The sequence below is a fragment of the Callorhinus ursinus genome, unplaced genomic scaffold (assembly GCF_003265705.2).
Source record: "Callorhinus ursinus isolate GAN/ISIS: 27379988/994484 unplaced genomic scaffold, GSC_fseal_2.0 scaffold14, whole genome shotgun sequence".
Classification (NCBI taxonomy): domain Eukaryota; kingdom Metazoa; phylum Chordata; class Mammalia; order Carnivora; family Otariidae; genus Callorhinus; species Callorhinus ursinus.
The window spans coordinates 45,039,385-45,066,877 of NW_027397076.1; the positions used below are offsets into that span (position 1 = coordinate 45,039,385).

At 42.0% G+C, this 27,493-nt stretch overlaps 1 protein-coding gene across 3 annotated transcripts in view; it reads right to left on the minus strand.

Moving 5' to 3' along the window:
- Positions 1–27,493, minus strand: part of ATP23 (ATP23 metallopeptidase and ATP synthase assembly factor homolog) — a 99,836-nt gene that overhangs the window by 27,524 nt on the left and 44,819 nt on the right. Inside the window, exon 1 of one of the 3 annotated variants that reach the window (XM_073900755.1) lies at positions 24,857–25,549. The exons of the other annotated variants lie outside the window; for them this stretch is intronic. The gene's annotated coding sequence lies outside the window, so the exon portion shown is untranslated. Of the gene's footprint in view, positions 1–24,856; positions 25,550–27,493 lie in introns of those variants that run through there. 3 annotated transcript variants of the gene reach the window in all.

The window sequence follows — 27,493 nt, forward strand, 5'->3', positions numbered from 1 at the left end:
GTACACACACACCCCCAAATAAGCATATGAAAATATTTTTATTCTTGCTAGTTAAGAAATACAAATAATCCCAACAATGAGATAATGTGTTTTCATTGGATTAGCTAGGTTTACAAAGGTTGGTGTTAGCAGAGATATGAGATAGGGCTCTGTCTGAGTATAAATAGATTTAGCCCTTCTGAAGTACAGTTTGGCAACATGTATCAAAACGTTAAATATGAATACTTTTGAATCAGCAGTGATATTTCTAGGAATATATCCAAAGGTGATCATCAGATAGACCAGAAAAAAGATGCATGTGTAAGAATGCTCATTATAATATTGGTTAAAAATTGGAACCAACTTAAAATTTTATATGAGTAAGAGTCTAAATGTACTTTTGAATGAAAAGAGCTCGTTACAAAGCATCATGTTCATTGTAATGCTATTTATATAAGTTATGTATCAGTACACATAGAAACAATATTTTTTAAAAGTTCATGGAAATTTCTGTGGAATTTCAAGTGAGTTTCAAGCTTATGCAAAAATGAGAGAATAGTATGAACTCCTCTGTACCCCCCTTCTTAGCTTCAACTCATATCCAATCTTATTTCATCTATATTCCCACCCACTCGCTCACTCAACCCAATTTTTGAGGTAAATCCAAAACATTTTATCTGTAAATAGTTTAATATATACCTCTAACAGATAAGGATGATTCTGAAACAATCTCAATGCCATTATCATACCTAAAAAAAAAAACTCCTAACAATTCATTTATGAAATCAATTATATCCGATCAGTGTTCAAATTTTTTATTCTTATACATTGTTTTACAGTTAGATTGAGGTCCATACATTACAATTCATTCATATATTTCCCAAGCTATAGGTCTTTCTCCCTTCCTTCCTCCCTCCCTCTCTTTATTTCTCTATCTCTCTCTGCCACACCCCTTCACTCTCCCAATTTGCTTGGGTAAGTGATTGGGTTGTTTGAGCTTAGGAGTTTTGAAAGTAGACCTGACCCTAACATTTACAGACCTGGGACAACAGTACAAATAGAGCCCCAAATACCATGCATCTAAATACTTAAATGCTATCACTCCAGCTAACGGTTTAATATGCTCTGCAGTCCTGTCTTGACAAATAAACCCTCTTCATGACTTGGAAGGCCAAGTTAAAATTCAGAATCCTCAGACTCTTAAAGTTCCTCACTGGATTGTGTTTGCACAGGAGGACTGGCACATGGCCCACAGGCTGGCCCATTCTCTTTCCACCCCTGCCTGGCTCCATCTCCTTCTCAAGGACACCCCCACCCACATGGCCACCCTCTGCAAACACCCACCACTGGCTGCACAGTCCAAACTTAGGAAGGTAAACCAAAGAATAGGCCCATGCAGGTCCTGAAAGCAGGGCATAGTTGGCATAGACTGGGAAGCTCAAAACATAGTCTGGAAGGGAAGACATTAACTCTAGGTGAGGCGTGTCCCCTGTGAAGTCCACGGACTTCTCACCCCATCTGGAGCAGTACAGCTAGAGGAGGGTCAGAGGAGGGGCCCCTTGCCTGGATCTAAGGACCATACTGCAATAAAGTTCCCCATAGTCTGGGTTTTGCTGATCACATTCCCCAAGATGTTCTTAAATATGGTTCTTTGTTCCCTCTATTTCCTGTAAATTGATAAATAAATCAAGGAGCACAGTCAGATTCAGGTTCAGTGTTTTTGGCAAGAATAGTTTATTTGTGAGTGTTGTGTACATCCATCAGGAGGCACATAAAATCTGGTCTTTCTTTTTAATTAGAGTATAATTAAGATAAAATGCACAAATCTTAACTGTTCAGTTCAATTAGTTTTAACAATTACGTACACCCATCTAGCTTACTCCCAAAACAAGATAATTTCTATCACCCCAGAAAGTTTTCTCATGAGTCTTTACACTTAGTTCCCCTCCATCCACTGAGCCTGGATAAGGCTGCTATAAACATTCTTGCACACATTGTCTTGCGGGCATTTTCATTCTTCTGGGTGAATACTTAGGAATGAAAATGATTGTTTAAAAGAAACTACCAAACAATTCTTCAAAGTGGTTTACCAGTTTACCTGTCCAGCAACAATGTATGAAAGTTCCAGTTGCTTTTTGTGCTGTTAGCAGCTGTTGACTATCATTACCTAGACACATTAATTAGGGTTTACACAGTGGTGTTATTCTAGCATTTATTCATTTGCTGAAATGCTTCTATAAAGAGAAAATTCCCTTCAAATGCATGTGGTTTCCCTGAAATACATTCATAGAGGAAAGTCAGGATTAATGCTTAATTCTTTATCAATTTTCAAAATAATGAATTCTCTCACATCCATCAAAGACTAACAGTGAGAAGGGTTTTTTTCAGAATTATTATAAACTCATGAATTTAAATATATTTGATGTGCTGAACCCATTTCAATTATTACCTTATGCTCAAATTGTCCTATCTTTAGCCAGTGGGAATCTTTCAGGTTAGCTTTCACACAACGCTCTAAGTATTTGATAACTTCCTTCCCTTCTAAACGACAAGTTGTTTCAGACTCATCTTCAACATTTCCTGCAGCGGACCTGGAATCAGCCATTTCTCCAAGGAATCCTGGTTCTTTTTAATGGGAAATGGTATTTTAGAGGCCACAATCTGGTAGGGTATTTATTGCTAGTGGATATTCATGGTTTCTAGACCTTTACAGTGGGTGGAGCTAAGAAATGTTGTTGTTGTTGTTGTTGTTGTTGTTGTTGTTTGAAGATTTTATTTATTTATTTGAGAAAGAGAGAGAAAGCGCACGCATGAGCTAGGGGCGGCACAGAGGGAAAAGGACAATCAGACTCCCCGCGGAGCAGGGAGCCCGATGCGGGGCTCCATCCCAGGACCCTGGGATCATGACCTGAGCCAAAGGCAGATACTTAACCAACTGAGCCACCCAGGAGCCCAGAAATGTGGTGTTGTTTTAAAGATGTAACACATATGTCCAGTTGAAAGTCAGAACTACCCTCATCAGTCTCACATCTGTATCTCCCTTTCCCCATGCTTAAAATCCACATAATTATTCATTTGCTTTAGAACACCACGTACAAATAACAGTCTCAGAATACAATCTTGGCACTACAACCACAACATGATTACTGAAAACAGTTTTGGGTTTTTGCTGTTGTTGGGGTAGGGGGGACTTTCTGTAAGTCTTTTTGTTACTAGGGTATATTTCAATATGGATGTATAGTCTATTACTGAGTTTTAAAGTCACTTGGAAAGGTTCCACATGTGTAGTTATGCCACCAACTCAATACATAGATTAATTTGTTTAATCTTGATTGCATTTTTAAGGTAGCTTCGCTTTATAACTAATATAAAATATTTACAATGTTCTAAAGTCAAGTCTATAAAACAAGAGCTCTCAGAGAAAAATCTAGCTTCTACCCCGTCCTGTCTGTGCTATCCTTCCCTCACTATATAAATAACCATTTATTTTTATTATTTATCCTTCCATTTTTATATATGTATAAGCAATTATAATCTTTTAAAACAAATGATAGCATACTATGCACTCAATTCACTCTTTAAAGTGTACAGTTTAGGGGTGCCTAGGTGGCTCAGTCATTTGAGCAACCGACTCTTAATTTCAGCTCAGGTCATGATCTCAGGGTTGTGATCTCAGGGTTGTGGGATCAAGCCCCACGTCAGTCTCCGTGCTGAGGGCAGAGTCTGCTTGGAACTGTCCGTCTCCCTCTCCCTCTCCCTCCCCACCCACACACTCGCTCATGCTCGCTCTCTCTAATAAATAAATCTTTTAAAAATATATAGTATACAATTTAATGATTTTTAGTATATTCACAAAATTATGCAACATGACTACAAGTTTAGACCATTTTAATAACCCCAAAACACCCTTCATGCCTTAGTCACCCCCTCTCGACCCCCAATTCTCCCTAGCCCTAGGCGACCACCACTCTACCTTCTGTCTCTATAGTATAAATTTGCCTGTTCTGAATATTTCATATAAATGGAATCATACAATATGTGGTCTTTGAGTCTGTCTTTTTTTATTTACCAAATGTTTTCAGAGTTTGTTCATGTTGTATGTGTATTGGTACTTCATTACTTTCTATTGCTAAATATATTCCTTTATATGGGTATACCACATGTTATTTATCCATTTATCAGTTGATGGACGTTTGGGTTGTTTCCACTTTTTGGCTATTGTGAATTATGCTGTTATGAACATTTGTGTAGTGTAGACTTATGCTTTCATTTCTCTTGAGTGGAATAGCTGGGTCATATGGTATCTCCATGTTTAACATCTAGAGGAACTGTCAAACTGTTTTCCAAAGGAGCTTGCACTATTTTACATCCCGCCTCCCCAGCTTCGTGGCTTCCAATTTCTCCACATTCTTGTCACCACTTGTTATTGTCCAACCTTTTTAAAATAGCTGTCTTAGTGGGACTGAAGTGATATCTCATTGTGGGTTTGATTTGCCTTTCCCTAATACTAATGATGTAGAGCGTCTTTTCATGTGCTTATTGGCCGTTTGTATATTTTCTTTGGAGAAATGTCTGTTCAAATCTTTCACCCATATATCGACTGGGTTATTTATCTTTCAGTTGTTATTATAAGAATTTTTTTATATGTTCTGGATACAAGTCCCTTATCAATGTGTGATTATTTGAACATGTTCTCTCCCATTCTGCTTTCTTTTCATTTTCTTTTTTTAAAGATTTTATTTATTTGTCAGAGAGAGAGAGAGATACAGAGCACAAGCAGGCGAAGCAGCAGGAAGAGGGAGAGAGAGAAGCAGGCTCCCCGCAGAGCAGGGAGCCCGACGTGGGGCTCGATCCCAGGACCCTGGGATCATGACCTGAGCAGAAGGCAGATGCTTAACTGACTGAGCCACCCAGGCGCCACTAATTTTCATTTTCTTGATGGTGTCCTTTTTTGGTTGAAATCTAATTTACCTTATTCTTTCTTTTGTTGCTATGCTTTTGGCATCATGTCTGAGAAGGCTTTACCTAACCCAAGGCCACAAAGACTTATTCTGATATTTTATTCTAAAACTTTCATAATTTTAGTTCTTACAGTTAGGTCTATGATTCATATTTATGAATTTTATGTATGTAGGAGTCTAACTTCATCCTTTTGCATGTGAATATCCAGTTGTCCTAGCGCTATTTGTTGATAAAACTATTCTATTTTTTTTCCTGATGTAATTGTGTCAGTACCCTTATTGAAAATCGATTGACCTTCAATGTAATAGTTTTTTTCTGGATTCTCAATTTTATTCCATCGATCTATACATCTATTCTTATGCCAGTACCACACTGTCTTGATTACCATAACTTTGCAGTAAGTATGAACTCAGGAAGTATGAGTCCTCCAACTTTGTTCTTCTTTTTCAAGATTATTTAGTTACTCTTATTCCCTTGCATTTCCATATGAATTGTCAATTTCCGAGAGAAAGCCAACTGGGATTTTGACAGGGATTGCATTGAATCTGTAGATCAGTTGGGGAGTATTGTCATCCATCTTAGCAATATTAAATCTTCAATCCATGAGTATTGAATGTCTTTCTGTGTACTTATGTCTTCTTTAATTTCTTTCAACAGTATTTTGTAGTTTTCAGAGTATAAGTATTATACTTTTATTAAATTTATTTCCAAGTATTCTTTTTGATGCTCTTGTAAAGGGAATTGTTGGGTTTTTTTATTTCAAATTCCTCCTTGCCTTTTTTTTAAAGATTTTATTTATTTATTTGAGAGAGAGACAGAGACAGAGCATGAGCAGAGGGGAGGAGGGGGAGGGAGAAGCAGACTCCCCACTGAGCAGGGAGCCCAATGCAGGGACTCAGGGCTCACTCCCAGTACCCCAGGATCATGACCTGAGCTGAAGGCAGACGCTTAACCAACTGAGCCACCCAGGCGCCCCTCCTCCTCGCTTTTTTAATTTACCAGTAGACCTGAAGTTCACTCCATTGTAGTAAATATACATACTCTTCATTCCTCTTTACAACTGCAATTATTTTCTTAGTTTGTGGTTTAAATTTTTCACAAGTATTATATATTTGTATAATGGACAAGGAAAGTGGCAGTGCATCCAGTGTCAGTCCCTCTTTTCCCTTCTTCCATCCTAATGGAAAAATTTATGTGTTTCGGTGTCTGTGTCCAACTGTATTGTGACACCTCCTCCTTAGGCTTAAGAGGATTAATCTTGATCAGTGTAAGTCAGTTGGGATAACTGCCATTTCCCTTGCCAACTCTGCCAATGAGATGCCAAGGGGAAGTCTGCTGAATGCCTTTTGTGGAAGTTGTTCCTTGCTCTTAGGAAGAATGAAAGATAGGGACAGTTCATTTTCTTTCTCCAGGTCTTGTCAACCCCTGAAGCTGTGGCAGCTTTCATGACTCCAGAGGAAAAGCCTACAAGCTGAGGATGACAGAACAAAAACATGGAAGGAATCTGGGTCCTTGATGAGGTCACTGAGGACATGCCCTATCTCCATTTTATTGTTACATAAGATAGCAAATGTTGAAACGATTTTGAACTGGATTTTCTATTACTTTCAGCCAAGAGTATCATGACTGATAAAAAGCACATTCCTGACTCAAGAGTAGCCAATCCCTAGGCTGACTAGTTGGACGCAGAAAAGTGTAAGGTTTCACTCAATCACACTGATGGCAAGCATAGAGCTAAGGCCCACACATTTCTGCTTAAATCCACAGCCACTCTTCAGCTCTGGTCTCTCTGAGGCCTAATCCCAGTATGTCTCCTACGTGTAGCGTGCCAGGAAATTCTGCCCCCTTGCTGCAGTTATCACTTTAGCTTGAGTGTCTCTCTATTTCTTGTAACTGAGTATGACTAGAACAATTTGGAAAAGTTAATACTTTGGAAAATAACCCACTTCCTTAAAAAAAGATATAGACTTTATTACCTTTAGCCTAAAAAGGATAATAGATGCATTATCCTACATTTTACTTTTCTAGCTACCCCTATAACAAACTAAAGAAGGAGCCAAAGAAAATCCATTTGATGGGAAAATGTGGGATCAGGCCTCATAACTCCATAGAAATGTCTGTAGTATTTTATATTTTTCAAGAAGATATTATAGTCATTTGGAATTTTTCAGGTTTTTGTTTGTTTTTGCTGAACTATTTGAGACTTAGTGGCAGAAATTTATGGCCCTCTTTTCTAAGACTTCAACATGTATCTCCTAAGAACACTGGCATTCTCAGGGTACCTGGGTGGCTCAGTTAGCCCACTTACCCAAGTAGTCTGACTCTTGATCTCAGTTCAGGTCTTGATCTCAGGGTCATGAGTTCAAGCCCCACATTGTACCCCATGCTGGGTATGGAGCTTACTTTTAAAAAAAGGAAAAGAAAAGGAAAAAAAAAAAAAAAACAGAACAATGGCATTCTCTTACCCAAACACAAAGCAATTATAAAAATCAGAAAATTTCATACGTAGACAATGTTATTATCTAATATGCCATCCATACTCGAATTTTGCTAATTTTTGCAGTATTATTCTTTAGAGAAATCTTCTTTCCCATTCCAGAACCACATATTTCATGTAGTTATCATGTCCCTTTTCTTTTTTCTTTTCTTTATTTTTTTGTTTGTTTTTTAATAACATTTTTGTGTGGGTTTTCCTTTTTTTTTTTTTTTTTTTTAAGTAGGCTCCATGCCTAGCGTGGAGCCTGATGCAGGGCTCAAACGCACGACCCTGAGAACAAGACCTGAGCTGAAATCGAATTGGATGCTTAACCGACTGAGCCACCTAGGCGCCCCTGTTCGGTTTTTTTTATAACATCATTATCATATCTCTTTAGTCTCTTTTAATACATTCCTCAGCCTTTCTTTGTCTTTCATGACAGCGACATTTTTGAAGAGTACAGGACCACTGTTTTGTTCCCATCGCTTCCTCAGGAGTCAATTCAGATTATACATTTGGGACAGAAACACTACACAAGCAATCTATGTCCATTATTTCAAGAGACGCCTCAGCTTGCACCATTTGTGATGACGTTTTCGATCTTGATCTCTCAGAGGAAGTGGTTTCAGCTAGATTTGTCTTGTTTTTCTGTTTCTATTTAATAAACAACTGTAGACATATACTTTGAGACTATATAAATATCCTGTTCCACAGTCAATTTTCTACAACAAACTTTTAGCACCCACTGGTGATTCTTGTCTAGATTATTACTATGCTAAATGCATAAATGGTGATTTTCTAACTCTTACCATTCCTCCTGTCTATGACTTGGCATTCTACCATAAAGAACCTTCCTTCTCATCATTCTCTCCTGCATCCCTCCCATTTTGTCCCCTCTCTCCTGTCGGCAAATTTCATTAGTTTTTGGTTTATTCTTCCAGTGTATATTTTTGTAAAAAATGAGCAGATACATGTATATTATTTCCCCTTATTTCTTACCCAAAATGTAGCATACTACATACTCTTCTGCTCTTTGCTTTTTTCCACTGAGCAATAAACCTGAAAATCACTCCATAAAAGCTGCCTAGCACTTTATTATGTGTATATTACTCTATTATGTGTATTCAGTGTATCTCCTTTGTATATATATTTAGATTATCCCCAACATTTTGCAATTACAGATATACTACCATATATAATCCGCATGTGTAGTTTTGTATTGTTGGAGATGTTTCTTCAGGATAAATTCCTGCAGAATTTGGTCAAATGGTAAATTCATAGGCAGTTTTCTTAGATATTGCCTAAGTCCCTTCTGCAGGGATTATATCATTTTGCCTTCATCCCAGCAGTAGATGAGAATGCCTATTTTTGACTGCCCAACCAACAGAATTCACAGTGTTTTTTAAACCACTGGTGATACTCATTTAAAAAAAAAAATACAATCATAGGGGCACCTGGGTGGCTCAGTTGGTTAAGCGTCTGCCTTCAGCTCAGGTCATGAGCCAGGATCGAGTCCCGCATCGGGCTCCTTCCTCAGGGGGCAGACTGCTTCTCCCTTTGCCTCTCCCTCTGCTGTTCCCCCTGCTTGTGCTTGCACTCTCTCTGTGTCAAGTGAACAAATAAAATCTTTAATAAAAATAATTGCATCATAACCACCATATATGTCCTGAAACTGATGCTTTTCCCAAAAGAATTGTAGGTGGAAGTCCATAGAACTATAAGCACCCCTTACATTTATGGTTTTCATTATGTGGATTTTCTATTTGAACTTTGCCGCTCCCCCCCCCTTTTTTTGGCAGCTATGCTTTGGAACAATGTGTTTGGTGGAACCTGAAAAAAATATGGTGCATGCCTAAAACCTGCTGCTGGTCTGGCTGTCACCCAGCAGCAGGCCACAGAAGAAATATTATGCCCTGAGGATAGCCAAGTCTGTGCCCACACACCTCTGTCTTACCATTGTCTCAAAGACTGGTGTGGTGCTCATCTTCCCTGCAGAGTGTATTTTCGTGTCATTCACGTGTTTTCATCCTATAAGAAAATAATTTTCCGCTTTGGGAAACTTTAGCACAAAGAAACAAGGAAAGGTTAAACTATGAGTGTGAAACTAAACATCAGCAAGAGATGTATACACAAAGAAGACAGCAGATACCAAGATGTTTCTTGGGTCAGACCGAGTGCATGCTGCAAATCGCAAGAGGCTCATGGATGTGGCGTGAATAGAGGGCACATGCCCTTAGCCCTCACTTTGTTCTTTCCATCCTCAGAGTCCCAGGCGGGAAAAAGCACATTTGTCAATGGACAAAGATTGTGTAACCAGCCACAACACTGCTCTTTAAAAGAGTCAAGCAGCTCACCAGTGTTTTCCTCTTGCACCTCCTCAAAGCCCACTTGCCTGGCTTGGCTGTCAAGGACAGGCCTCCAAGCCACTGACCTATGGTGGGTAGAAGATTCCAACACTTCATCTGATCACATTTCCCCACTTATGCCATACCCCTACTGTCTTTCCTCTGCTCTTTCTCTTACCGTTCACCCCTCCTTCCCTTCATCCACGAGTACTTCGTGGTCCTCTCCTTGCCCAGCCTGACAGAGGCTGCATGGCCTATTAGAAACCGCAAGGGCTTTGGACTAAAAAAGGGTAGTTTTGCCTCTTGGCTCTGTGGTAATGAGCTTTCTGACCTCGGACACATTATTATGAGACTTCTAGGTCTCCATTTCCTCGTCTGTAAATGGGGAAAATAAGATCTACTTTGTAAAGTTGTTGTAGGATTAATAACGATGGTTTTAGTGTCTGACACGTTAGTAGCTCAATAAATAATAACTAGTACACAAAAACCCCGTGTGAGGAAGGCCAGAAAGGTAACTTCATTCTTTGTTTTCTTGCCATCTTCCAACCTGTGCTTCCTCACTTTATTTTTTATTTTTTTAAAGATTTTATTTATTTATTTGACACAGTGAGAGAGGGAACCCAAGCAGGGGGAGTGGGAGAGGGAGAAGCAGGCTTCCCGCTGAGCAAGGAGCCCGATGCGGGGCTCGATCCCAGGACCCTGGGATCATGACCTGAGCCGAAGGCAGATGCTTAACGACTGAGCCACCCAGGCATCCCGCTTCCTCACTTTAAAAAGTAAATGATTTTAGAAGTCTTTTCCAATACTAAAATTCTATTTTTAATGGGAAAAAATAGCCATGTACATTAAAGGCCTATTATGTACAAAGAAGGTCACATACAATTTCTTTGCGTCAACCAGATAAATGAAAATTTGCTAAAAAAATAATCTTTAGATTTTCTTTTTCTTCACATATTACTGCCAGTGGTGTCACTGTGTATAGATCAAAGGGAATAGCAAGTGACAACTATTCCTCTAGTCACACTAGTCATGTGTGGTCACTAAGAACTTGAAATGTGACTAGTCCCAGGTTGTGCTATAAGTGTACTCTCCACACCAGATTTCTAAGACTTAATTTGACAAAAAAAAAAAAAATGGAATATATGTCATTGACATTTTTATATTGATTACATGTTGAAATAGTATTTTAGATATATTAGATTATATAAAATATATTATTAAACTTAATTTCACCTTTTTCTTTTACCTTTTTTGATGTGGCTATTGGAATTTCCTACGTGGTTCACATTCTATTTCCATCGGACAGGCAGGACTGCTCTAAACAAATGAGAAGTCTACATAACATTAGTAATCTCCAAAACAGTATTGTCACTAACTTTTAGTAAATTTAATTTACTAAGAAATATGGGGATTTTTTTCCTGTGCATATTCTCTGGGGAGTAAAATCAACACCCATTCTTAGTGACTTTTACATTTTAATTTTTTGGAGTGATCCTCAAATCACTAGATATCAGTAGCTATCTGGTGAAGACCGACTGTCATACTCAGTAGTGTGGCCTCATTTCAAGGAGCCCATCAGTAAAAGATCAGGCTGAGATGATTCATTCAGCTTTGCTATCTAGGAAATTCATATCATTAAAACTGAATTAGCTCAGTGCAATCCAGCTAAGTGCTCTCCCAGGTTCTGGGATGGCCTTTGGTGGGAGATGACGAGGCTATCCCTAGGAAGCCTCTTTTTGCCCTGCTCCTCTTCTCTGAACATTATCATCTGCAAAGGGTTTTCACCTGGGTCCATAAGATGTGCTTTGGGGCATCCATGAACCGCTTGAAATTGTATTCAGTTTTGTGTGTATAGGAATTGTTCTAGAGAGAAGATCTGTAGCTCTCATCAGGTTCTCAAAGGGGTCTATGACTGCCGAAAAGTAAAGGACCACAGACATAAGAAATTAGTGCCCTACCTGCTGTATTAGCTTCCTAATGCTGCAGTGACAAATGACCATAAACTTAGTGAACTTAAAACTCATGTATTATCTTACAGCTCTGTGGGTCAGAAGTCTGACACAGTCTCACCAACGTGTGGGCAGGGATGCATCCCCTTCTGAGGGCTCTGGAGGCAACTTGCTTCCTTGCTCATTCAGGCTGTTGGAAGAATTCTGTTTCTTGCAGTTGTAGAACTCAGGTCCCCACATCCTTGCTGGCTGCCATCTGAGTGCTGCTCCCCGCTTCTAGAGGCTGCCCACATTCCTTGGCTCATGGCCCCCTTCCTCTGTCTTCAAAGCCAAGGTTTGAGTCCCTCTCAAGCTTCAAGTCTCCCCTGCCTCTTCTTCATTCACATCTCTCTGACTCATTTTCCTGCCTCTCTCTTCCACATTTAGAGGTTCATGTGATTACGATGTGATTACATTAAACCCATCTGGATAATCCAGGATAATCTCCCTATGTTAAGGTTCATAACTTTAATTCCCTCTGCAAAGTCTTTTTTTCACTCTATGATTTAACATACTCACAGATGTCAGGGATTAGGCGCCACTACCCTACCTACCACACTTTTCCACCCACATTTGTGCATCTTGCTCCATTCTGAGCATAGAGAAAGTGAGGCTGGTGACTAGCCCCTGTGCAAGGTGTCCCTCAGCAAAAAGTGTGGGAGGCATATTTGTCCCCAACAGCTTCTTCAGTCTTCCTTTTGTTACTCATTAGTGAAGTGCCACCCACACCGCCCACTTAAAGGCTCAATGTACTTGGCCCCAACAGCACCCCACTTCTACTCAGGCCAGACTGTGATCTCCATCTCTCTACCTTATGTCGTTTTAAAAAAAAAATAAGTCGCACAGTTACCATCTGGAAGAGGTCGAATAAAATAAGTCACTCTAAATTGCTAAAGTCTGATAGGTAACAACCCATCTCTAATAATATTAGATATATTTGCAAAATTTATTAAAACTTATAGAAAATGTGTTACTACATTTCTGTGAATTGCAAGTAAGCTGTGCCCAAGGCTTATTAAATTCGTCTGCTCACACATGTCTTCTGTTTTCTTATCATCATCAATCAACTCCATTCACTAGGTTTTATCATGAGGACTATCATTCATCCCTCTCCCTTCTAAGAGATTCACCTTTTGTGCCAGACCTTCAGCGCCAGCCAGCTCACAGGTCTCTTAAGAGAATATCGGTCTGCCTATCATTAAACGTACAGACACGCAGGGAAGGAGGTTAACTACAGAGGAAAAGGTTAGGCTTTTTAGGCCTAAACCACCTTCAACTGTCCCCTTTGTAAAGGCAATCTGCCCTAGATATTTCCTCATAGCATCCTTGTCTTTTAGAGAAATAACCAAATGTAAGACGGTTTTTAGAATAATTGTCTTCATCAGTATAGGTGATTTTTTTTATATTTCGTTTAAAACAAGATGTAGCAGCCAATCTAAAAAGTTATGAAAAAGAAAAGTTCTTCAGATAGTGAACCCTGGCTTGCTTACAAGCTCCCTCTCTGTTCTCTCTCCCTCTGTCTCTCTCTCTCTCTCTCAGGTGCACAAACGACTATTTCTTCTATGTGTTTGCAATAAAGAAAATTAAAAGAGTAAAATTGTTGCTGATAGACTGTGTCATTCTCAAAACTCAGAGCTTCCAGGTATCCCTTTCATTAAGCCATCTCCATGACTCTGGAGACAAGATGGCGGGGCCTCTTTGTCACAATACCTACTCATCTACTAGAGCTCACCATGGTGGAAAGGGGGACATCACACTTTAACACAGCAGTTTTGATGTGGGGCTTTTTTTTTTTTTACAAGATCTGAAAAATAAAACATCATTTCTCCCCACACTCTGCCCCCACTCCCTTCATTTTTTATCCTCAGGCAATGTGTAGAATCCTTCCTCCAAACCTTATATCTCAACTCTGATCTGTACCACATCACTCACCCCACACCCTAGTCACCTCCAAAGGTGATTCACAGGGAGGCTAACAAAGCTGCAGCCTCTGGACCCTCACTTGCAGGCCTCTGGGAGTTGCTAGAAGTTGTAGAGGGATCTTGGGGGGGAGGCAAAGCCAGGTTCCAATCAGAAAGGATTTGTGTGTGAAATTCTGGAAAATTGCCTAAAAATATATCAGAAAAAAGTATTCTGAATCTCCAAAGCATCAAGAGTTGGTTGTGATTTATTTTCTCATCCCAAATAGGTATCTAAATGGGCAATTTTTTAGATAATTTTGCATGCTTTTTTCTTAAAGGACCCCCAAATTGTAAACACTTCAGCCCCACAAAACCTGGTTCTGCCTCTGCTCACCTCATCACAGTTCCTAATGGCAACCCCAGGTCTCAACCCACTCTTCATTCTTAACCCCCACCCCATGATCAAGTGGGATTTATTCCAGGGAGGCGAGAATGGTTCAACATCTGTTAATCAATCAATGTGATACACCACATTAACAAAATGAAGGATAAAAATCATATGATCATCCCAATAGATCCAGAAAAAGCATTTGACAAAATTCAAATAAAAGCTTTATTCATGATAAAAACTCAACCAAGTGGGTATAGAGGTCATGAACTTCAACATAATAAAGGCTATCTGTGCAAAGCCCACAGCTAACATTATACTCAATGGTGAAAAGGTGAAACCTTTTCCCCAAGATCAGGAACAAGACAAAGATGCCCCTCTTGCCACTTTTATTCAACATAGTACTTGTAGTCCTAGCTGAGCAATTAGGAAAGAAAAAGAAATAAAAGGCATCCAAATTGGAAAGGAAGAAGTAAAATTAATCTCTATTTGAGGGCGACCTGATATTCTATATAGAAAATCCTAAAGACTCCACCCAAAAAAACGTGTTAGAACTAATAAACAAATTCAATAAAGTTGCAGAATACAAAATCAATATACAAAAATCAGTTGTGTTTCTATACACTAATAACAAACTTGGATGGGGGTTGGGGGTGATCCAAGGTACAAATTTCCAGAAAGAGAAATTAAGAAAAGAGTCCCATTTACAATTGTACCAAAAAGAATAAAATACCTATATATAAATTTAACCAAAAAAAGAAACGTCTGAATGCTGAAAACTATAAGACACCAACGAAAGAAACTGAAGAAGAAACAAATAAATGGAAAGCTATTCCATGCTTATGGATTGGAAGAATATTGTTAAAATGTCTATACTACCCAAAGCAATCTACAGATTCAATGCAATCTCTATCAAAATTCTGATGGCCTTTTTCACAGAATTAGAAAAAAATACTAAAATTTGTATGGAACCACAAAAGACCCTGAATGGCCAAAGCAATCCTGAAAAAGAAGAACAAACCTGAAGGTATCATACTTCCTGGTTTCAAGCCATAGTACAAAGTACCTAGTAATCAAAACAGTATGGTATTGGCAAAAAAGCAGACACATAGATCAATGGGATAGACTAGAGAATCTAGAAAGAAACTCATGTACACAAGGTCAAGTAATTTATGACAAAAGAACCAAGAATATACAATGGGGAAAGGATCTTCAATAAATGGTGTTGGGAAAACTGGACGGTCACATGCCAAAGAATGAAACTGGACCACTTTCTTACACCATAGACAAAAATCAACTCAAAATGGACTTAAAATGAGTGTAAAACCTGAAGCTACAAAACTCCTGAAAAAAAAGCATAGAGGGTACGCTCCTTGACATCAGTTTCGGCAATGATTTCTTTTGATTTGACAATAAAAGGAAGGACAGCAAAAGCAAAGTAATCCAAATGGGATCACATCGAACAAAAAACTTCTGCAAAGGAAGCCATCAACAAAATAAAAAGGCATCCCATGGAAGGAGAGAAAATATTTGCAAACCATATATATCTAATAAGGGGTCGATACCCAGGTGCCTGGGTGGCTCAGTTGGTTAAGCGACTGCCTTCGGCTCAGGTCATGATCCCGGAGTCCTGGGATCGAGCCCCGCATCAGGCTCCCTGCTCAGTGGGGAGCCTGCTTCTCCCTCTGACCCTCTCCCCTCTCATGCTGTTTCTCTCTCTCTCTCTCTCTCTCGCTCTCTAATAAATAAATAAATAAAATCTTTAATAAGGGGTCGATACCCAAAATATATAAAGAGTTCATACGACTGAGTAGCAAAATAATTTTTTTATTAAAATATGGGCAAAGAAACTGAATAGACATTTTTCTTTCTTTTTTTTTAAAGATTTATTTATTTATTTTGAGAGAGTGAGAGAGAGAGAGAGCACATGAGAGGGGGGAGGGCCAGAGGGAGAAGCAGGCTCCTCGCTGAGCAGGGAGCCTGATGCGGGACTCGATCCCGGGACTCCAGGATCATGACCTGAGCCGAAGGCAGTCGCTCAACGAACTGAGCCACCCAGGCGCCCTGAATAGACATTTTTCCAGGGAAGATATATGAATGGCCAACAGGTACAAGAAAAGATGCTCAACAGCACTCATCATCAGGAAAATGAAATCAAAACCACAATGAGATATCACCTTACACCTGTTAGAAAGGTTATCATCAAAAATACAAGAACTAACAAGTGTTGAGGATGCTGAGTAAAGGGAACACTTGTGCACTGCTGGTGAGAATGTAAAGTGGTGCATCCACTGTGGAAAACAGTATGGAGGTTCCCCCAAAAATTAAAAATAGAACGACCATGTGATCCAGCAAGTCCACTTGTGGGTATATATCTGAAGGAAACAAAATCACGATCTCAAAGAAATATCTGCACCCCCATGTTCATTGCAGCATTATTCACATTATTGTGAACATTATTCACAAGTCATGGAAACAACCTAAGTATCGTGGATGGATGGATGAATGGATAAAGAAAACACACATGCATGTACACACACACACACACAGTGGAATATTATGTGGCCATAAAAGAAGAAAATTCTGTTATTTGCAGCACCATGGGTGGACCCTGAGGGCATTATACAAGTGAAATAAGACAGAGAAAGACAAATACCGTGTAATCTCACTTATATGTGGAATCTAAAGAAATACCAAACTCATAAGAACAAAGATCAGATTGGTGGTTGCCAGAGGTGGGGGGATGGGGGTTGGGGGTGATCCAAAGGTACAGATTTCCTGTAATGTACGGCATGGTTGTAGTTAACAATACTGTGTTGCATATTTGAAAGTGTCTAAGAGAGTAGCTCTTAAAAGTTCTTAACGCAAGACAAAAAAAAGTTGCACTGTGAGAGGAGATGGATGTTAACTAGACTTATTGTGGTTATCATTTCATAGCATCTACATCTATCAAATCATCATGTTACTTTAAACTAATATAAGTTATATGTCAATTGCATTGCAATAAAACTGGAAAAAATAAAAAAAATAATAAGTAGTACTCAAACCCATTCCTTCCTCAATGTTCCCATTTCTACTGTCTTAGGCATTCATCACTGTTCACTGAATTATTATAGTAGCCTGCTAACACATTATTTTAAAAACATAAATCTGATCTTGTAACTGTGCTGCTGAAAACCTTCAGTGGCCCTCCAGCTCACCCTCCTTCAGCTCTTACAGCATAACATTCACACTCCTCAGTGTTGTGACGTGCCCACCACACACACTCTTCACCCTCCTCTCTCACCACTCCCACCACCATCATCATCATCAGTCATTCATTCATTCATTCAAGGATTTATGGAGCAACTACTGCGCACCTCACACCATATGCTACAAGCATATTTGCAGTACTGGACGCCCAACGCAATCCCACCTTCTTGGATGAGCTTTTCAACTGCCTGGACCTCCCCCTTCTATCGCCACCCTCACCCCGCCTACCTGTAAAGCTCCCTATTCTGCAAGACACAGATGAGATACTTCCTCCTGTCTTCCAAGCCCTCATGGACTTCCAAGTAGAGGTGGCCATTCTGCATCTCTGTCCTCACAGCATGTGTGCTCTTCCACTGTTAGTGCACACTACATGGCATCTACTTGTTTATCTGCCTTTACCATTACACTTTTAACCCTTTAAGGACAAGACTTATACATACCCAGTTCATCTTCGGTCCCTAACAGCACTAGTATAGAGGCTAATAGTAAAAATTCAATAAAATTTTGCTGACTAATATCTAAAATATTTTCCAGCTTTAAAATTCTGTGATTCTGGCACCGGCTAAAGATCAAAAATTAGTAATTGAGAATATGTCATATGTTCACACCCCATTTCACACAAAATTGTAAATTTGGGTTTTCTGAGGGCAGCAGGCAGCAACCACAGATACCATGCCAGTGCCAGTATTCTACTAGTTTATCTTTGAGCCCTATCTGCCTATGGGTGTTAAGTAAACTAACTGTTAACTCACTTCCTTCCTGATCTGATCTTTATTTCTGTAATCTTAAAGCAGGGAAAGGATTCCTGTGGTGTCATACCACATCTTGCCACGAGAGGGCAACAGGAAGACCCGATTTGTGTTAAAACCTTCTGGCCACCAGATGGACCCCAAACACCAGTTTAATGGAGGCAAAGATTTAATTTCTATCAGGCGCACTTTAAATCGGATCAGTTTTCCTTTATTCCCTCTTCCTGAAAAGTAAAATCTCACCCACAGGTGACTAGCCCAAAACCTGGAAATTGTCTAAAGCTATAAGTTACTTTGCTTAGCAAGAGGGACCAGAGGAGAAAAGGGAACGACTAAGATTTTTTTTTTTTTTAATGGTTAGAAAGAGAGGTCGTCTTCAAACCCAAATAAAAGAACCAGCAATTTGAGGGTGGATTGAGGATTTAGGCGAGTCCAAAGAATTATCATTAATTTTTTTTAGGTGTGTTAATGGTGTTTTGTTAAGAAAATAATATAATTAAAAGCAAAATAAACTAACTAGAAGTCCCCCCAAAATGTCCTGGGAGATAGATGGGTGGTGAATCCTAACCATGATCATCAAAGTATATTCTTGAAAGCCTGGCACTGTCATCATGGCTCAAACAAGAAAATGAAAGTCTTGTGAATGAAGACAGTCCCTGCAGGAGACAGGTTTGCTGGGCCAAGAAAACACTTAAGCCGTGGCCTGCTCCCCGGCCCTCGGTGGATGGGCACGTAGGTACGGGAGTGGCAGATGGGATGCAGAAAGCAAACCCTCTGAACCTGCTCGGAGGAAGCTGCTTTATCTTGAAGGGCAGCAAACTCAGGAGAGGGATTTTTCATATTGGTTCTGGACAGACCTCTGGATTTTATATTCTCCAGGAATGCTTTCAGGCCCTGCCATTAAATATGGGTGGTAGTTATTTACCCCAAGTAGGAAATTTCCATCAAAAATCATGATTCCGGGGCACCTGGTGACTCAGTCGTTAAGCGTCTGCCTTTGGCTCAGGTCATGATCCCAGGGTCCTGGGATCGAGTCCCTCATCGGGCTCCCTGCTCAGCAGAGGGTCTACTCCTCTCTCCTTCTGCCCCTCCCCGACCACATCTCCTGCTCTCTCGTGCTCACTCTCTCTTGCTCGCTCTCTCTCTCTCTCTCTCAAATAAATAAAATCTTTTTAAAAAAAAAATCATGATTCACACCCAGACAGTGTGAATGCATTAGGGGCATGTGGTACTTTCATTTAGAAGAACTGAGCGGGAGAGGCTGTCCAGCGAACTTCATCCTTATTTTAATTTTGTAGCCCCCAGAAGAGATCATTCCATGCCCTGCTTTTCTTCTTCATCCACTGGTGCTATTTCTCCTGTGCTAAAAGAAAACTGTTTGGGGGCACCTGGGTGGCTCAGTTGGTTGAGCGTCTGACTCTTGATCTCGACTCAGGGCATAATCTCGGGGTCCTGAAATCGAGCCCCACAAAGGACTCCATACTCAGCACAGAATCTGCTTGAGATTCTTTTCCCTCAGCCCCTCCCCATGCCTGTGCTCTCCCTGTCTTTCTCTCTCTCTCCCTCTCTAAAATAAATAAATAAATCTTTAAAAAATGTGTAAGGAGGTTGATTATAGGAGGTATTTTTAACCAAAAAATATGTGGGCGCCCAATCATCCACAAAATGTATGTGACATTCACTGACTCCCCCCCATCTAAAGTCAGTCCCCATATTACTTGGTCACAGCACTTGTATATGTCCTCCATAGTACTTGGGACAGTTGGTATTTCATTTGTGGGGTTTTTTTTACTTTTTTTTTTTTTTTAACCTCTCCACTAGACCTTTAGGTCCTGGGTCTATTCTGTTCACTCTCGGCTCTTAGCAAAATGGCACAAAGTAGGCATTTAGTGAAGAGTTGTTGAATGAAAAAATGAGTGAAGAAAAAGTTTAGTGTCATCCAAATTCTACCAAACACAAGAAGGGGGGGAAAGAGAATCTTGGCTGGTTTCTATGTTGACCATCCTTTTAGGAGTGAACAGGACTATTAAGACTATTGCTCTTTTTCAATAGAGTCCAATTATAATTACTGTTCATTTACCTGTGTTCTCCTGGAAGGACTGCTTAAGCCAATTACTAGCATTAAAACACAGAAATGTGACATTTCACTGTTGAGGTGGCAATCTATTTAAAATATGTCCTAATTTTACTCTCTTGTTAGAAAATTCTGACAAATCTCTTTATAAAAACCAAGTCCTCTCTTAATTGAGCCTAATCACAGTAGAACCATCAGTATACTTCAGAGCTGGACTGGGGAGTGAGCTGGTCCCGAGCTGGGCTCCAGCTTGGCCGATTACAGCCATGCGACCTGGACAGAGGTAGCTTTCCAAAGCTTCCTCTTCCCCACATAACAACGCCTCCCTGGGATGGTGCCTGGCCCATGCTAGGCCCTCAGAACTATTCAATTCCCCTACTTTCCCCACCAGCCCAGAGGAGCCATACTACCCAAGACATCTTGGACCTACTCATCCAGGCATTAGCAACATTCAACTTGAGAAACATGATTATAGGCCACGCCACAACTGCCTCAACTCAAACTTCCTCTCCAGTCTCCATATTTATTACGCTTCCCCATCAGATGGACACCCGCAGGCACACACACACGCACTTTCTCTCTCTCTCTCTCTCTACCTCAGTCCTCCCTCCTTAACACAGAACTGCACTGGCTCCCTGCCACCCCCACAGAGTCTCCAAAAACAGCTTTTTACTTTGTTGCTCAATATGGCCAAGTGTTCAAAGGCCGAAGAGGGTAAATGTGTTATACAGGCCAAGGTTTCCCCAATTCCGTCATCAACAGGCTGCAGTTAAGGGGTACGCATACAGCATACAGCCACATACTTGGCGGAACAGAGGCAAATTTCTTTAACTTTCAGAAACTCCTACAAATCGATCAGGAAAATCAATTAAGAAAAAGTGAACTACCCAATAGAAAAATGAAGAATAAAACCAGCAAAAGAATGCAAAAGGCCAGTACCCCTGTGAAAATATGCTCAAGCTCACTCATAATTAAGACAAATCAGAACAACCAGACACCATTTTCACCTATCAGATTAACAAAAACTAAAACCAATAATACCCAGTGTTGGCAGAAGTGCGAGAAACAGGCAGGCAGTCGTGTACTCTACTGACGGAAGGATAAACTGGGCAATTAACAATATTGAAAATTTGGATACAAAATTCAACTACATTAAGTCAACTTCTGTTCATCAAAAGTCATCCATTTAAAAAGTGAAAAAACAATCAGGGCACCTGGCTGGCTTAGCCAGTAAAGATTGGGACTCTTGATCTCAGGGTTGTGAGTTCAAGCCCCACGTTGGGTGTGGAGATTACTTAAAAATGGGGTCTTTGAGGGACACCTGGGTGGCTCAGTTGGTTAACAGTCTGCCTTTGGCTCAGGTCATGGTCCCAGGGACCCAGGATTGAGTCCTGCATCAGGCTCCCTGCTCAGTGGGAAGCCTGCTTCTCCCTCTGCCCCTTACCACCTCATGCACTCTCTCTCTCTCTCTCAAATAAATAAAATCTTTTTTTAAATATGGGTTCTCTGAGAGGCACCTGGGTGGCTCGGTCAGTTAAGTGTCCAACTCTTGATTTCAGCTCAGGCCTCAATCTGGTGGGTTCAGGCCCCTGAGTTGGACTCCATGCTTCGTATGGAGCCTACTAAAAAAAGGGGGGATCTTTGAAAAAAAAAAAGTGAAAAGACAATCACATACTGGGAAAAAGATATTATTTAACTCAGACCAGTAAGCACAACGTATAATGAAATTCTGTAAGTCAACAAGGAAAGGACAAACACTCCAACAGAAAAAAAAAATGGGCAAAAGCAATGTACATAAGAGGAAATATGCATAGCCACAAAATATATGAAAAGATGCCCAATCTTACTAGTAACCAGAGAAATGTAAATGAAAACTGCAAGTTCACGTCTACCAAATATGCAAAAATTAAAAGGTTGGACAATACCAAGTGTTGGTGAGCATGTGGGGTAACTAAAGGCAGGTTTAAGAGCGTAAAACCACTTTGAAGAACAACTTCTAAAATCATCGAAGATTCTCCTACTCCAAGAAACAGCCATTCCCTCCTAGGCAAATAAATACCCTAGAGAAGTCCCCACATACTGACAACAGAGAGATATACACAGGAATATTCATAATAGGGGCTCCCAGCTGGCTCAGTCGGTGGAGCATGTGACTCTTGACCTCGGGGTTGTGAGTTTGAGCCCCACATTGGGTGTAGAGATTACTTAAAAATAAATTCCTAAAAAAATGTTCATGGCAGCATTGTTTATAGCAGAAAAAATTGATTCAACCTTAATGTCCACTAACCAGAAAATGGATACATAAGTTGTGGTATATTCATATATATGAAGTTATTTGATACTGAAAAGAAATTAACTCAAAAATGGTATCAAGATGGAAGTATGTCAGAAATATAATACTGAGGAAAAGATGCAAGTCTCAGAAGAATATATACAGCAAAGTACCCTTAATGTACAATGTAAAAATAGTCAAGTCATTGCATGAAAATAATAAATACCAATTCCGAATTCTGGCATCCTTTAGGTGGAATGGGAGGGATGACAAGCAGGGCTGTACAAAGGAGCATTTACCTGTGTTGGCAATCCTGTTTTTTAAGCTCTTTTTCTTTGTGTATGTTTCAAGTAGTACAGAATAAAATTTTTTTTAATTTAATGTATATATACTTTCACTTAATTCCACTGCTAGGAATTTATCTTACATATGTATTAGCATATGCGCAAGCTTGCAACAGTATATACAAAGATGCTTTTTGTAGCAGCTTATAAGGGGGGGGAAGGGAAGCCACACAATATGGGAATATCATATACAATATTCAGTGAAACACCAGAGCTAGACAATCATTAAAAAGAATGAGACAGGCCTGTATATCAAGATATATATTTAAGTGGAAAAAAATTGTAGGACTAGACCATTTGTGGAAAAATATTAGATTAGCTGTACACACACACCCCCATATGTATAACAAAAAATTTCTGGGTCACAAGAAACCATTAACTTCAATCTACTCAGGGGAATAAGAATGGGTAATGAGAGAGGACTTCTACTTTTCATTTTACACCCTTCGGAATGATTTGCATTTCTATTTTTACCATTAGCGTATATTACCTTTATAATGCGAATAAGTAGATAAAGCGGTGGAAAAAATAACAGTATAAGATTAGATGCTGGTTTATTGAGATTTTATTTTAATGACAAAAATCATATGAAATTCTTTTAATCATTTTTATAATGCTTATCTCCTGGGGAATTGATACCACTCAAAGAGATGGCTCCTAACGGTGGCTACTTTGTACAGGACAATAATTAATGCTGCAGTTAGAGTAAATTATTTGTGGCTCTTTCACAGCTTTATGTAACTATCTGCAGAGCATGTCACCAATATTTGCTTTATTTCAAATCAACATTCTAAAGACCATAAACTGGTTGTGTTTTTGTTTTTTGGGTTTGTTTTTTTTTTACGTCAAAGAGTTTGTTTTTCAAGAAACCCATTCAAAGCGGAATAAAGACCCGAAGCACATGAGCAGAGCGGGCCAGCACACCCCAGCCGAGGTGGTTCGCGAGCCCTGGCGATACGGGGCGCTGCTGCTGGGGTCTGACCAGAGACGGCAACCTGGCCTCCTGCCGTGGAGCCGCGCTGGTCCTGCTCAGCTGGTCCGCACCGCCCCCCCCCCCCCCCCCCCCCCAGCCGCCGCCGCCGCCGCCGGAACGCGGGCAAAGCCGGGCTGCTGGCGTCACCGCCAGGGACTACACTTGGCTCACACGAGGAGCACAGCCCCGGGTCCTCAAAGCCTTCTTGGGCTCCAGCCCGGCCTCTGAAGTCAGGAAGTTTGCAGCTAAAAAGGAAGAGAAAGAAGCTGAGTGTAGAGAAAGAGGCTCCGAGTGCCTCTGGGGCAACCCAAAGTCCCATTTCCCAGACTGGCTGGGGGCGGGGCAGGATGGGAGCAGAGCCAAGCGATGGACACTCAGAACGTCCGCACGGCACTGAAGCCAGAACTCTGCTGTTTGTGTCTATTGTATTTTATTTGACTGCCAGGTAAAATTTACTTCCAAAAAGAAGAGGCTAAAAATAAAAGTTTGGAAATTGGAAATCTTTGACCTGCACGGTACTGGTAGACAGGTGGTCCTCTAGCATAACAACAAAACTTTTGACAACCATTCTTCTATTTCTTCAGCTATAGGTGTGGGGAAGGACCTCATAGTACCTACTCTCCTGAACCTCGCAGGCTGCTGGAAAGAGCAAATGAGGTAATAGTCATCTTCAGCTTAGAGGCCCTTAGGAAAATTTATTATTTCCTTCCTTTATTAATGGAGGGTATATCCGGTTCAAATAATTAGTCATGCAAGCGAGACTGGGTTTGTTCTAGAAGGAAAAGGAGAAGCAGTGGCAGCCTCAGAACAAGAAGGACAAGGATGGGGGGGAGCTGAAGGGGGGTTAAGAAGAAGAAAAACAACAGCAACAACAGCCCAGTTAAATTTTTAAAGAGAGAATTATCCTCTGTTCAAGTGCCTGCCACTTCAAGGAAATGAGGGAGGGGGCCAGAAGGGAAGGAACTGCGGAGAGGACACTTGCTTTAAGCACTTGCCACGTGCCAAGCACCACGCCATGTGCAAGATGCTGCCTTTGTTTCCTTCAATCCAAGCAGAATACGATGCAGGTGTTGTCATCCCCATTTTACAGATCAGAAAACTAAGGTTCGGAGAGTAAACAACTTAACCAAGTCCGGGTAGAACCTCTACTCACCCAGGTCGCTGCATATTCCCTCCACAGCCTGGCCACCAGCTTCTCCTCCCCAAGGCCGGTGTTCCCCGTCCCTGTTTCTCTTTCTTCCTTTCTGTTAGCTCCCTTTCAGATCTGTAGTATCTCTTTCATCCTTTGGGTTAGTTCCTCTGTGCTGTTCCTCTGTCCTGATTTCCAGCCCCCTGGACAGTTCCCAGTTGGGATCCTACTGTCCTTACAAACATGGCTCTGAAAGGAGCTCCGCCCCTCCGGATGACACACCCTCTCCACCTGGGGGAACCCTCTTCTCGCTGCCTCCCAAGCTCAAAATCGCCATCACTTTGGGTCATTTCTCTCCTCCCCAAATACACAATCACTCGATTATCTCCGTTCCTTCTCCAAAATATCTCCTACCTCTCACTTTCCACTTCTACTTTTTCCCTTAACATCCTAGCACTGTGAACCTTGTGTCTGCCTGGTTTCGGTAGAAGCCTCCAGCTGGTTCCTTCAGTGCTTCCAGATTATTCTGTACACTGCTACCAGACGCCTCCCTCCACCTACCTGCCCTGCACCCTCGTGGGATCCCACACCGACTTTGTCAAATCAAATCCGCACAGCCCTGCAGTCCAGGCTGCACGCATCTGCCCCCGGGGCTTTCCAGCCTCAGGCCCCACTCCTCCACTCTCCGGTTCCTCCGTTTAGCCAAAGGGACTGCTCGCTGCACAACACCCTAACGCCGTGCTCCTTTCCGCCCGGCCCCACCTGTGGCCCCCAGATCCCCCACAGGCTGCCCCCCTCCTCCCTCCTGCCCTCTCCCAGCCCTCCCTGGAAGCCTGCACGACTCACTATCTGTACTGTTCAGCGGGCAGTCATTGCATACCGCCTGGAACAGGCATTGAAATGGACCAGCGCTATTTCGTCTCTCCCGTCTGTATCTCACCGCCCAAATAGTATAAAGCCCTTGAAGCTAAAGACTAATAGGTCTTGGTTTCTCCCTACAGTGCCTAATACTTAGAGAGTAGATGCTTAATACCTGTGTTGATTTTTTTCTTCCCACATATGTTGGCCTCAAACAAATAGCCAAGGGGCTGGTGAGAATAAAAAGCATCAGTCTTGGAAGCCTGATTTTAGCCACACAGATCTCCTACAAGTCAATTTCATCTTAACCCCTCGGCTCAAGATCGCTCACAGGCATCCTGGGCATCAGCGGCTCGCTGGTCCCCAGAGAGGTCTCTGACCGACCTCGCCAGCCCGGCTCTGCCTGCTCATTGGGTGATCGAATTTCCAGGTCCTTCCCTGGTTTCCAGCTAAAACGACACGTCCCCGGGATGGTGACGGATTGGGGGGGGGCTCCCCAAACCGGAAGCCCTGGCACCCTCGGGGTGAAGCCCCCTCCAGCGCAGCTCAGGGGCCGGCAGAAGCACCGCGAGGCACCCGGCCCTGGGGAGAGAAAGAAGACACTGCACCTTTAAGTCTGCAGCCAGTGGAGAAAAACAAGCTGTGATTTATATAAGCGGGAAAATCATGTGATTTGCAGGAACGCTCCCTCCTTCCCCGGCCCCCTCCCCGCGTCGCCTCCAGCCCTTCCCAGAGGGGCCCGGCCGCGGGGCTCGGCGGGAGGGAGCGGGCCGGGGCGCCCGGGGCCTCCCTCCCCGGCGCTCCCCTCCCGCGGCGCTGCCCTGGGGCCCCCGACGCCGGGGCTGGCCGGCGTTCGGCCCGGCGCGGCGGGTCACGTTCGGCAGCGCGGGCGGGAGGAGCCCGGGCCCGCTCCCCGCCGCCCGCGCGTCCCCTCCCCGGGCCCGCTCGGCCTGCAGCCCGCCGCCCAAAGTGTGCGTGGAGAAACTGAGGCTTCCCCCCAACTTCTCGCGGAGGGGACAAAGCCGGGGCCCCCACGGCCTGGCTTCTGTGTCCCAGAACCCCCGGCACGTGGCGGGGGAGGGCGATTTAAGAAATAATCTGGTAGGAAAAAAAAATAATCTGGTAGGGACGGCAGGATGAAAATCAGCCATTTCTAGAGCGGAGAGGTACTTGAGTTTAGCCCAGAGGACCTAGTTTTCCGGGGGGGGGGGGGGAACAACGATGTGGCCTTTTCAGACAGAGCCAAGGAAAATAAATACAAGATTTGGAGGCCCGAAGAACCAGCACAGATCTTTTAAATATTAGAAGGAGGGTAGCGTAGCTACAAGGAGCCCACACCCACGCGGAGTTAACTCCCGACAGCTTCTGAAGAAACGGAAATGTTTAGATCCTCCTGAGATGCACAAACGGGTGAGTGGGCAGGTCTTAAGAGGTCATCTCAGCCATCCCGTCTCTGGAAGACTATACCAAGCCGTTCCAGGAAGTGCTTACAGTGGGAGAGGATTAATGATCACTTCCAAAACCAAGCCCAGGGGAGGCTGGGGCGCTCTCTGGGGGAGAAGAGCTGGGAGGAGACGTAAGATCTCCCTCAGGGCAGCACCCTTTCCATAACCGGGAAGGTGGGCTCTGAAATTGTCCAAGGAAGGCAACCCATAGCTTCTGGAATACCCAATGCCAGGGATTAAACCTTGTCAGAGATAAGGTTCAAATTCCACTTTATTTTCCTCCATGGGTCATCTGCTGGGATGGGGCATAATCCCTGCTGTCACCTGCAGGAAGAACAGCACAGTTCAGGAGGTTGCT